The following is an 11,854-nucleotide window of genomic DNA, read 5'->3' on the forward strand; positions in this document are numbered from 1 at the left end:
ATGACATTAAAAAAATGGGCTTGGGCCAACCAAGTGGCCGGCCACCCCCAAAGACTTGGGCCTAAATTTGTTGTTCAATTTTCTTGGCCCAAATGCATTAAAGTCTCGGTTTGCAATTCCCGAAACTAATTTCCGAAATTTCAAATTTACCCTCGGCCTTCCCCGATGTCTTAACATTAATGATTTCGTAACCAACATAGTCACATCAACTTGAATCAAAATATTTCTCATAACACACAAGCCTTATTTATTTCTCGACTTTCACTTATACGAAACACGGGACATAACACCCTCTCTCTTCCTAATATGGAAAAGTTAAGAGTACACAGAGTCACAACAGGCTTTTGCGGGTTCATTTGCGTGAAACCCTCAAAGTTTCAACCTCAAATCCTTTGTTTTGTCCCAAACAAGGTACTAATCTTCGTTACTTTTACTTTTCTTTTAATTTCTGAAATCAAGCATGCGATTTTCTGGATTTTTGATGTTGTACAAACTGCATTTTCTTTGGCTAATTAGGAAATTCCTCGGATCGACCTAGATAGGTGCCAGATCCGACCGTGTATATCTTGTTTTACTTTGAATCTCAGTCGTTAATTCATATATTGAGTGTTTGCATCTGAAAATCTACTTGGTACCACATCGAAATTTCAAGTTTGGGAATGGACTTTGGGGTTCTATTTTATAGAACCCCATGCCTCACCAATTGAACAAGTTTTTGGACAGCCTAAAAAAGCTAGAATTCTTAAACTTTCTTTTGAGAGTTTAGTCTCTCAGTTTCTAAATTTTATTTACTCTATCTGTGCTGCTGAGTTTGGGATTGGAAGCATCAAAGGCTCCAAATTCAATTTTTGACACGGTTGCACACAAAAAGGTAACATTTTATCATGTTTTTGCTCTTTTAGTTTATATCTTTCTTAACGGTGATGTAGTGTGCCCAGTTAATAGTTTGTTTAGTTTAAAATATTAGTTGCTTAAGCATGATTATTGTCCTGGCATTTGTTTCTATTTTATGGAAGATTGATATGATTTATTCTGGACAGTACACTTAAATAGGAGACTTGTTTTAGTTATGTAGATGACCAATGGAATGCCACATGATTGTTTGAGTACTAACTTGGGTTGTGTAACCTGCTAATAAGGGTATCTTAAATTTAGCTGTCTCTTTTAAATGTTTGCTTGAATCATGGCTTAATTACCTAATGTGAGTGATGCTTAACTGTGAGACTCAACATAAGTGACTTGAGTGACCTCTAGTGGTACTGTTTAATCTTGTTTGAACCCTTTAATCACTGCTGCTTGGATTACAAGACTTTATTAGCTTAAATTAGATGAAACTGTGGTAACTTATTTGAGTTGACCTAGAAGATTTGTTGGTTTATTGGTTCAAGTACACTGATTTGAGAATTTATAACCTACTTTTGATCTAAACATGCTTGCTCTTTTATCATGCTGATTGTATAGGTCATAGCTAGATTAAGTAAAGAGTTATAGTTGGTCCAAACAGGATTTAATAATGTCTAAACATGGTTATACAAGCCTTAAGATGCGATCAAGGTGCTTGAATGCGATTGAGTGAGGTCTGATTGCTTCTAAATGTGTGTAAATCTGCCTGAGTGTACCTAAGTCTGATAGATTTTCGTGAAATGGCACAAGGATGGCCTTGATGCAATCTAACTGCTATATGATAAGGTTGAAACAGGTAAAGAGTACCAGTTTGAACCATGTGAGTTTAAAGTAAAAAGATAGACTGATTCTCATCTTAAGCTGACTAAGGATAATCTAAAAATGGTATTTCATTTGCTGAGTATCCATGAGTAGAGAGGTAATGTATAGTTACCATGAAAGAATGGGTGAACTTCAAGAGGAAGGTATCTGGATCTTGAGTTTGAGGTATGTGTGTCCATAAGGGTCCTGTTCTTGTGCATCTTTCCTGACCTGGATAGTCAAGTATGTCCAGAATTTGCTTTTTTTTTTTTTTTTGAGAAATGATATTTGACATTTATTTTGGTTATGATGAAATACAAAAATGAAACTGAACACACACCCTTAGCTTAACTAGTCTGGAAGAATAGTATGCAGGATCATCTAAGTTTCTTGAGTGAAGAAAGTTTTGAAATGGTTCAGGGATTGTAGGCTAATAGTAAGATAACTGAAGGGTCCATCTGCATTAATGTTTTTGATAAGAATTAAGTTGGGAATAATTAAATGATAAGAATCTTGTGTAACCATGTGGATTTGTGAAGCATACTAAAGATCACATGGCATGTGGAGGAGCCTTTTAAAATGTGCCTTAGGGGAGGATCAAGGGGAACCAAATACCACTTGGTTAATAACATTTGTCCTCCAAATAAGAGGCACCGTGAACTTCTATGAGCCTATGGGGTATATGTTTGCTACATAAGTGCATTGTGATCTCATAAATTCCATCATTTGACACAGGGGAGTAAGGACTAAGGTCAAATCTCTTATTTAAGTTGTTTCCCTTTAGCTAAAAGCAAATGGTGAAACTGTGAATGTGTAATTGAGGGGATTCTGTGCAAACGGAGGAGAGTTTAACTAAAATTGGAACCTCAATGCTGAGTTTATTTGGGAATGAAGGCTAGATGGCTAAAGACCATAAAAATCCTTTTCAATTCCTTGTGTTATCCATTTTTCTTTAAGATCCTACTGAAATTTAAGAATGTGGTTGTTTTTGCTTTTCCTCACACTTCATCAGAACTATAGCATGTATGAGCTCTGAATATTTGTCTATGCATTCTCTTTCATTCACTCAGACTTGACTGTGCCTTAAAGATCATCCATGTGCCATTTTGTGCCTGCCTTTTGTTTCTACTTGTGTTGTATTTACCTGTTCAAATTATGGATCCCAAACTGTAGCTTCCTGTCTCTGAGCACCTAAAGTTTAATTTAAATTTTGTGTTGTATGATGTTGTACCTCTCTATTCAAGTCATAGACTTCATGTTTTGCATTATGTTGTTGACTGACATGGCACACCCCTCCCCATGACTTCCCCTTGTGCTTTCTTTGAATATGGTCCCTTGCATGAATGTGCCCTCCTTATTCTCCTCGCAAAGTAGTCAATATATCAAATTGGAAGTCCATGTGTGTTGGGTTCCCTTCTGTTATAGTATAACATAAATCCCCTATATCTGTGAATGTATTTTCCTTCATTTTCTAAGAAGCTTGACTATGTATTAAGGATTGTTTTGGTGCCATCCCTGAATACTTGAGCTTGCTTGCCTCTTGTTCAGTCTATGCCATACCTGTTTGTTTACACCAGAGGTCCTATACTTGTTGTTTGACCTTGCTTGATTGATGAGACCAATTCCTCTCCTTGTCCCCTCCCTGTTGTGAACACATCTTCCCTATCTGGTTAAGAATATAAGTAGTTAAGCTAATTCATTTACTCATCCCTATATTAGTCATAAGAGTTTCCAAAGGCCGATATTTGATGTTGAACCTATGTGAATAGCCTGTCCTATATCTAGTTTAGTTGGGCTGGGTTTGAGCTTAGTTTGGTTTGAAGATGATACCTTTAATTTGCTAAATGTAAGTATGGGACTTAGAACCTGTTCTGAGGCTTATTATACATAGAATATACCCCAGGTCATTAATAAAGAAGAAGGTATACAGTTGATATACATCTGATATACACATCATGATGTGTATCTCTTGGGTATATTGTGTATAGGGATAAAACAGGTAGTAACATATAGGGCATGCATATTAAGTGGGTAAAGAAATTGGAAGGATCTCATTAGGACTTAACTTTGACTTAGCTTTATTGTAAGGGGTTAAATGGGTCTAGCCCAATCTGGATTCAGTAAAGTTAGCCCATACAGAAAGAAAGGAACTCGATTACTCTCTTTGTTGTCCAGGCTTGGGCTGCCAAGGCCCAATGACTTGAAGTAGTATATCTATGTGCATATATGTGGTAGACATGTTTTATATATATATATATATATATATATATATATATATATATATATATATATATATGATAAGTTCAGTAGATTAAAACTAACTGGGTCCCTTTTCTCTTTTCTCCCTCCACTGCATGGGTCACTTGGGCCGAGTCAAGCCAACCTGTTAGGCCAAGGCCAAACAGGCAATTCTTTCGCATCATTGAGTCTGAGAAGAAAAAGGGGAAGCTAACATATGTATTAAACGCATAGAAGGCCCAGCCATGGGTGAAAATGGCTAACTAGGAGCTTGGTACGCCCCTAGCCTTCCCTTTCCTTTTTTAATTAATTATTTATGTTTTCCTGTTATTTTGTAAAGTTGTTGTATTCATACTTGTAAGAATTTGTAAAACTCTATTATAGTGGAATCTTTATGCCTACGCCGTTTAGTTCGACTTTAGGTCCCTAAAAACGAACTGGGTCCCTTTTCTCTTTTCTCCCTCCACTGCATGGGCCACTTGGGCCGAGTCAAGCCAACCTGTTAGGCCAAGGCCAAACAGGCAATTCTTTCGCATCATTGAGTCTGAGAAGAAAAAGGGGAAGCTAACATATGTATTAAACGCATAGAAGGCCCAGCCATGGGTGAAAATGGCTAACTAGGAGCTTGGTACGCCCCTAGCCTTCCCTTTCCTTTTTTAATTAATTATTTATGTTTTCCTGTTATTTTGTAAAGTTGTTGTATTCATACTTGTAAGAATTTTTAAAACTCTATTATAGTGGAATCTTTATGCCTACGCCGTTTAGTTCGACTTTAGGTCCCTAAAAACGATTTTCAAAACTCGAACTTAGTGTAGTAGTTTTCTCAAATGACAAGCTAATTAAACTTTCTTGACACAAGTTAAAAGGATAAGAAAAGGAGAATTTTGATAACACTACAATATTTTGAAAAAGGCCAAAATCAAAGGATATTTTCTTTTATGAAAGCAAAACTAGTCCTTTTTTCTGAATCCAAATAAATAAATAAAACGTTTTGGGCCAAGTCCCAAATAACAAGAGAATTTAAAAGTTTTTTTGGGCCAAAATCCCACTGATACTTCTTTCAGAAAAAAAAAATTATTGAGACAAAAACGGGCTAGGCCCAACTGGTTTTTGAAAAAGGCAGAATCTGGGTTGAGCCCGGAAAAATAGAGATCCTTATTTTATAAATCGTATTGTTCTTAAAAGACCAATGTTAAAACAAAGTTTTATACATTCATCCATGGAGTCCGGATAATAAAAACAAGTCCATTTTTAAAACCAAGTAATTTGTGAATAGTAAAATGTTCGTATTGAGTTTTAGAATGAGGTGTCCTAATGTGATGTATGGCTTGACCTGAAACTAAGTATGAGGACTAAGCATGAACAAAAGAGAAATGGACATATACTTATCAAAATTAAGGCATTTTATAAATGAAAATACATTTTCCTCAAAAGGAGTTTATTCTTATCCGGATGTTATAAATCTGAACTTAAATACTTTATATATAAAAGGGATATATTCAAATCTTTTCCAAAGAAAAAAAAAAAGAATATATAAATGATAAGTTTTTTTTTTTTTTTTTTTTTTTGCGGGAATAAACATTAAATAAACAGTTCATGCAAATATTCAAATCCTTCGAAGTTGGTTTTTCTAATTTCTTAAAAATTAGATGGCGACTCTTTTAAAACAAAGTAAGAAAGAGCACCAACAAAATGCGCCTACGAAATGCGAACCGTTACAGATAATCGGTTTAATTGTCATGGTCGGAGGATGGACGAAAGGTATGTAAAGGTTGTTCCTTCTTTTCTTGGCATGATTCCATAAATAGTAAGAGCATAACAGACCTCATGACTAGAGACTTGTCGAGTAGAGCTTATCTAGTGACATATAGTTTCCTGAATGTTGTCTTATACTTCTGAGGGATTCCCATCCTCTTCTTATATCCTTGGTACTAGAAAGAGATAGAGAGACATGTCGTAGCTTTACACTTTTACCATATACAAGATGATATATTTTATTGAGCCATTGCATGACCGCTCGGTCAGTGAGACAGTATTGCCAGGCTGCTTGGTCAATGAGATGTTATTGCCTAGTTGACGGGTCAGTGAGATGTTATTGCCTAGCCGATGGGTCAGTGAGATTTATGTTATTGTTATATTATTGCATTGAAATGAGACAGATCAAGTGAGTATTTCAGGGCATTCTTTGACCTCCAGAATGTTATACTTTTCAGTTTCAGTTTCAGTTACTCTATTGCCTTGCATACTCAGTACATTATTTCGTACTGACGTCCCTTTTGCTGGGGCGCTGCATTCATGCCTGCAGGTGCTGACAGATAGATAGATAGATAGATAGATAGATAGACCTCCCCAGTAGGCGAGACCAGATATCAGCTGATTGGTGAGCTCCACTCATTCTGAGTTGCCAGGTCTAGTTTTGGAGTCTTTCTTTTGGTTATACAGACATGATGGGTAGGTCGGGCCCTGTGCCGACCATGATACAGTTATGCTTTCTTTAGAGGCTTGTGGAAGAGTCCTGTATATAGTATGTCAGTCTGTGGCCTTGTCGGCCCTGTGTACGTTCATGGCAGCCTTGTCGGCTTGCCCAGTTATGTATATATGTTTTGGGTGTGTGTGCTCTTTCAAATATAATAGCCAGTCTTTATATATATTACAGAATGTGGCCCTGTCGGCCTTGTTGGTATTGTATGTTTGCGGGTAAGCCTTGTCAGCCTAAGTTGAGGGTTACCCCTCCAGAGTCATAGATACACAGTGGTTCGCTTGGGCCGATGCCGGTTGCGCCTCTCTAGATTTGGGGTGTGACATAATCCTGTAGCAAAGTTCATTACCTTGCTATCATCATCCACATGTTTGTGTATGGCAACAAGCTATCACAGATGCTACTGAACTTCTTCAAATAGTCATCAATGGTTCTGTTTCCAAGCTAGATGGTTTAAAGTTGTTGCTTCAACTGGAATTCCTTGTCTTTTGTTGCCTGAAGATAGGTTTTTCCAGGCATTCCCACATTTGTTTGGCAGTTATGCATCCCACAATAAGATGTATACTTTCTTTTGATGTCATTGCCCCAGATATCCAATCCTTAACAACACATCTTTTTCTACCCATTTATCAGCAAATATCACTCTTTTTGTCAATGCTTCTATCATTGCTTTTGCCACTGTTTTTCTCACTGCTTTCACTAGATCCCTCAACATTGATAACTTCTGGCTTACCCCGGCTTACCCTCAATGAGATAGGTCAATCTCATCACTTGAAAAAGCTACAATATTTGTGTTCTCCATATTAGGTAGTTAGAAGGCTTCAACTTCACAAGACATGAAGCAATGAGGTGATGATGAGAGGTTGTTGAAAAGATGTTGGAGGCAATATGAACAGAACTGTTATTGTGCAGTAACACTGGATTTTTGCATCGAAAATAGCTTCAAAGAAGCTCTGATACCATAAGAAAATATAGAGCAAAAGCAATGTCAAGAAAGATAGTATATTGATGATATTCAAGGATTACACAAGCCAGGGGCGGAGCCAGAAAATTTGATAAGGGGGTTCAAGAAAATTAAAAAATAAGCAGTAACCTTAAGCAAGCATATCCCATTTCAAATGCCTACAGATAATCCTATATTATAAAAAACTCTACCAAATGTCTCAATAAGCAAGAAAACAACTTAACCACAAATCCACAATCCAGCACACATAAAAGGGAATTGATTACTAAATAAAAATCTACACTTTGATTCTTTTATTAGCTAAAAATAAATATCTAGAAGGCCAATTTTGCAAACAAACAACATTTAAGAATTAAAACAATCAAGGCTTGGGGTTCATGGATGGAAAAATGGGTCAGCTACCCATTTCACAAAATGGGTTGATTAACAACTAACAAGAAACAATAATGGGTTTGTTGTGATTTTGAGTATGGTAAAAAAAAAAAAGAGAAAAAAAGAAGAAGAAAAACCTTGGAATTGGAAGCCATGGGCGAAGGCAGCAGCACAATTGAGTTGACAAAGAAGTGAAGGCGGAAGTGCGATGGCTTTGCTCCGGCGAAGTTGACTGATCGACAACTTTCCTAAATGTTGGAGTGGTGTGATGTTTGGTCGGCTGCTTTTTGCTTTTGTTGATTATATTTGGACCACATCATTTAGAAGGGTCTTTGCTTTACTGTTATTTGTTGGACTTGCTATTTAATATTAATAATATCCCTCCACTAAGTATACCACTTTGCTTTACTGTTATACCACTAAGTTTTTTTTTTTTTTTTTTTTTTTAAAGGGACTGGATGAAAAATGTTAAAATAGGTGTCATTGCCGAGAATCGAACCCGCGACCGCGGGCTCAATCACAAGCACCTCATCCACTGATCCGAAATCTCCATTTGTTAAGGGGATGCAAAAATAATATTTGTACATGAATAAAAAAATTCACCATATATATATATATAATGCAATTTTCCGACGAAGGGGGTTCGATTGCCACCCCTGTAGCTCCGCCCCTGACATAAGCCTATCTATTTATACAAGATAATGATCCTATAATGTAGCTATACAACTTAGAGTAAAATTCTTTTAGAATAACTTTACAAGAGTCTCAATCTTGGTGTACTCAAACTAGGTGATTGAATCCTTATCAGGATTATTAATCCGATCATTATCTTCAACAATATTCACTTATATATATAGGATATAATCATCATGAGAGTTAATAAGTTGGTGTCTTACACCTTTATTTCATGGATGATGAGCCAAACATTTTAACATTTGCAAGTTTTACGTACACGCCGATGTTTTCATTTGAAATTTCTTTCATTATGTTTCAAGTTCCTTCATTATCACCTACGTCCTAAATCATATATTTTTCAGCATTGATATAGAAATGGAAGATTTGATGATAAACACTGCCAGAAAATCACATTTTTTCGACTACCAAAACAGTTGGAAAATGGAGTTTTCCGACTACTTTCTGACCATTTTCAAGTAGTCGGGAAAACGCACGTCCGAAAATAAATTTCGACTGCCGTAGTCGGTACTTTTCAGATCTTTCCAACCACAGTAGTCGGATAATTTAAATCACCAAATGACTAGCATACAGTCAAATTTTCTACTACCGTAGTCGGAACTTTAATAAAATATTTATTTATTATTATAAATATTTCCGACTCTTGTAGAGGGAATATTTTCATAATTAAAAAATTATTTTATTGATTTTCCGACTACAGTAGTCGGAAAACTGCATTTTTTTTTTGACAAAATTTGATGTTTTATTATCTACACCACTTGCCAAATAACAAAAACAACAACCAAAATCTAAGAACCCAAACCAAACATCAATTCCAACCAATCAAACTTCATAGAATTCAAATAACTAAAGCATTAAACAATCAAATAAAATCAAACATTCAAATCCCATTCAATCAAGTCTAAGTAGCTAAAAACAACCACAACAATCAAGTCTAATAATTAAATGTGATCAAGGTTTCACAAGTTTCAGTGGACTAAACTCAGTATCAATCTGCTAAGAAATGAACCTAATATCTTTTCTTCTTCTAGATGGTGCATTTGTAATTCTTTATTCTAATGTTGTCAAAGATAACCAGAAAACGAGGGAAAAAGGAGAAGAAAAGTGGGAAGAACACTTTCATGAAGGCTCTTTGCAGAGTAAAATTGGATGGATGGTCGTAGATATTATGATAATACACATTCACAGATCAGAGGCAGCTTTCAATTGTTGATGCTGGCCATCTACCAAGCTCAACTGTCTTTTCAATCTTGCAATATGATCTTGCACCTATAATATTGAAACAAACCATAAAAAACAGGGCTTCTAAATTTTTTGTTTGATTCCAGTATTAGTTAAAAAATACTCTTTAGCAACAAAATTTCAAGTATAAGCTATATCTAAATGAAATGTTCGTCCTTGTTGACAATGTCACTACTTGGATATCAACCCAGAATTTCTGTGAACGGCATAACTCATATTCCAACTAGATAAATGCTTATTGAAGATCATCCCGGCGTACCTGAGGAAACCTTTTCTTTCTAGGCCATGAGAGTTGAGCGTGTCCAATTGAACCAAAAGAAAGCATTATTTTATACATAGATAGGCACCAGGTTGTAGGATTACTCTTTGTTGTTACACAAGTTTATCATATTTGAAACTTTTCTATCTTTAAATTACCGTAAACAACCATCTCAATTGCACAATTTGCAAATGAATCTCAATGCACAATAACAAGAAGAAAGTCAGTGATAAAGGTTGTATAGCCTACTGCTGGCCCTGAACTTAGGAAAAGCTTCGAGCTATTAACATCTATGGTTCGAATCAAAGCACGCCAAAGAATTAGTGCAAAGACAGCTTTAGTTCATCCTTACTTTGATAGCGAAGGTATACTAGCCTTCTCCTTCATTCAGATGCTAAAGCTGCAATTCTTCCGGGCTACACAACAAGACTGTAGTGAAGCTGCAAACTGGATTGCTTCAGAGAAATTTGTGAGCCATTGACGTAGAGGATGATCTTTGGTATACCATGTTTCTTTCAATCAACACTTCTATTGGTACTAAAGATAAAGACATCAAAATAAGTAACCTACATAATAGAGTAAATTGTGCTAGCCCGTTAAGCAGTTGAAAACATAGCAGGAGGAGGTAAATTATGTCCAGTCATGATTAAACGTAATCCAGGTATCAAATTCCAACTAGAAATCCAAGCACAAACGACTTGAAACACTTAACTTTAAGGAGTACCATATTACTAACATATCAAGCTTTATAGATTAATTACAGTAGAACTAAAGAGAAGAAAGAAGAAAACTGAAACATGACTAGAGAAATATCAATTGGCAGATATTACATTCCCTTAAGACATGATTATCTAGATGCAAAAAAGTATTTTAAACAAGCATCGAATCACAGAAACATGCTCACATTTATATAATTTCAGTCATGTTGAAACAATGACCACAATTTGCCGATATAATTTCTAATACACAACCCTAAAATCAATGTTTCTAGGCATATACAAAATCACATATTGACAAAAATCAAGAGTTTTGAACACCGACCTTTTTGGACGCAGTAATCCGAAATTTGAGCCGAATAAACTCAAAATCCTCTGTATGATTTCAGAGGGATTACACTAATCACTTTTCCAGGTTATTTCAGAGACAACACCATTAAATCGAATTTCTCAAATAGCAATTGGCAGAATAGCAGAATCTTATCACAATTCAATATTAAAGTTCCATATATAGTAAGAAAATGACAGTGCAACTAGCTTTAATTTTCACAAAAAGCTCTAGAGTTAAACAGCCAAAAAAAGCTCAAGGAAAAGTGGAAACTGTAACAGGAAACAAATACATATTTTGTTTAGGAAACAATTACCCTCTTACTCTAAGTCCGCCGAGGAGATAGATAGATAGATGGATAGATAGATAGTGAGAGAAGCCTCCGCCTCCATCCACCGCCATGGTAGTCTCCGCCGTATATAAATTGAATAAAAAATATAAATTAAACCTAATATTAATGGAAAATATTAGGGTTTATATGTACAGAGATTTTCTCAAATATATTAAAGTATTTATCAAATATGAATTTAAGACTCAAAGTATCTACAAGTGATATTTGAAAGCATTTAGCTTTCAAACGCTTAACTAGCGTGTATATCGACCAGATTGGTTCGGATTTTTAAAGACCAAACCAAATCAATTGCATCGGATTTTTAAATCTATAAACCAAACCAAACCAAACCAATAAAAGTTGGATTTTTCAACCTCGAGTTTTCTCGGTTTTTTTGGGATTTTTTTCGTAAAGTCTTCGTACAAAACATATAACTTGTACTTCAAATATTTCTTTAGTCCTAGTAAGATACGACTATCTAATTAAGATATTTATTAAAAAAAATAACACAAAATGTGAGATGAGAGA

The 11,854-nt window shown here is 35.5% G+C and overlaps 1 long non-coding RNA gene across 1 annotated transcript; it reads right to left on the reverse strand.

The window, feature by feature from the left end:
* Positions 1-9,364: 9,364 nt before the first annotated feature.
* Positions 9,365-11,525, reverse strand: LOC132609111 (uncharacterized). Its single transcript, XR_009570701.1, has 3 exons — positions 11,312-11,525; positions 10,304-10,488; positions 9,365-9,719 (listed from the first exon to the last, which is right to left on the reverse strand). It is a non-coding gene; the product is annotated as an uncharacterized LOC132609111 (long non-coding RNA).
* Positions 11,526-11,854: the final 329 nt, after the last annotated feature.

The sequence above is a fragment of the Lycium barbarum genome, chromosome 9 (assembly GCF_019175385.1).
Source record: "Lycium barbarum isolate Lr01 chromosome 9, ASM1917538v2, whole genome shotgun sequence".
Taxonomy (NCBI): Eukaryota; Viridiplantae; Streptophyta; class Magnoliopsida; order Solanales; family Solanaceae; genus Lycium; species Lycium barbarum.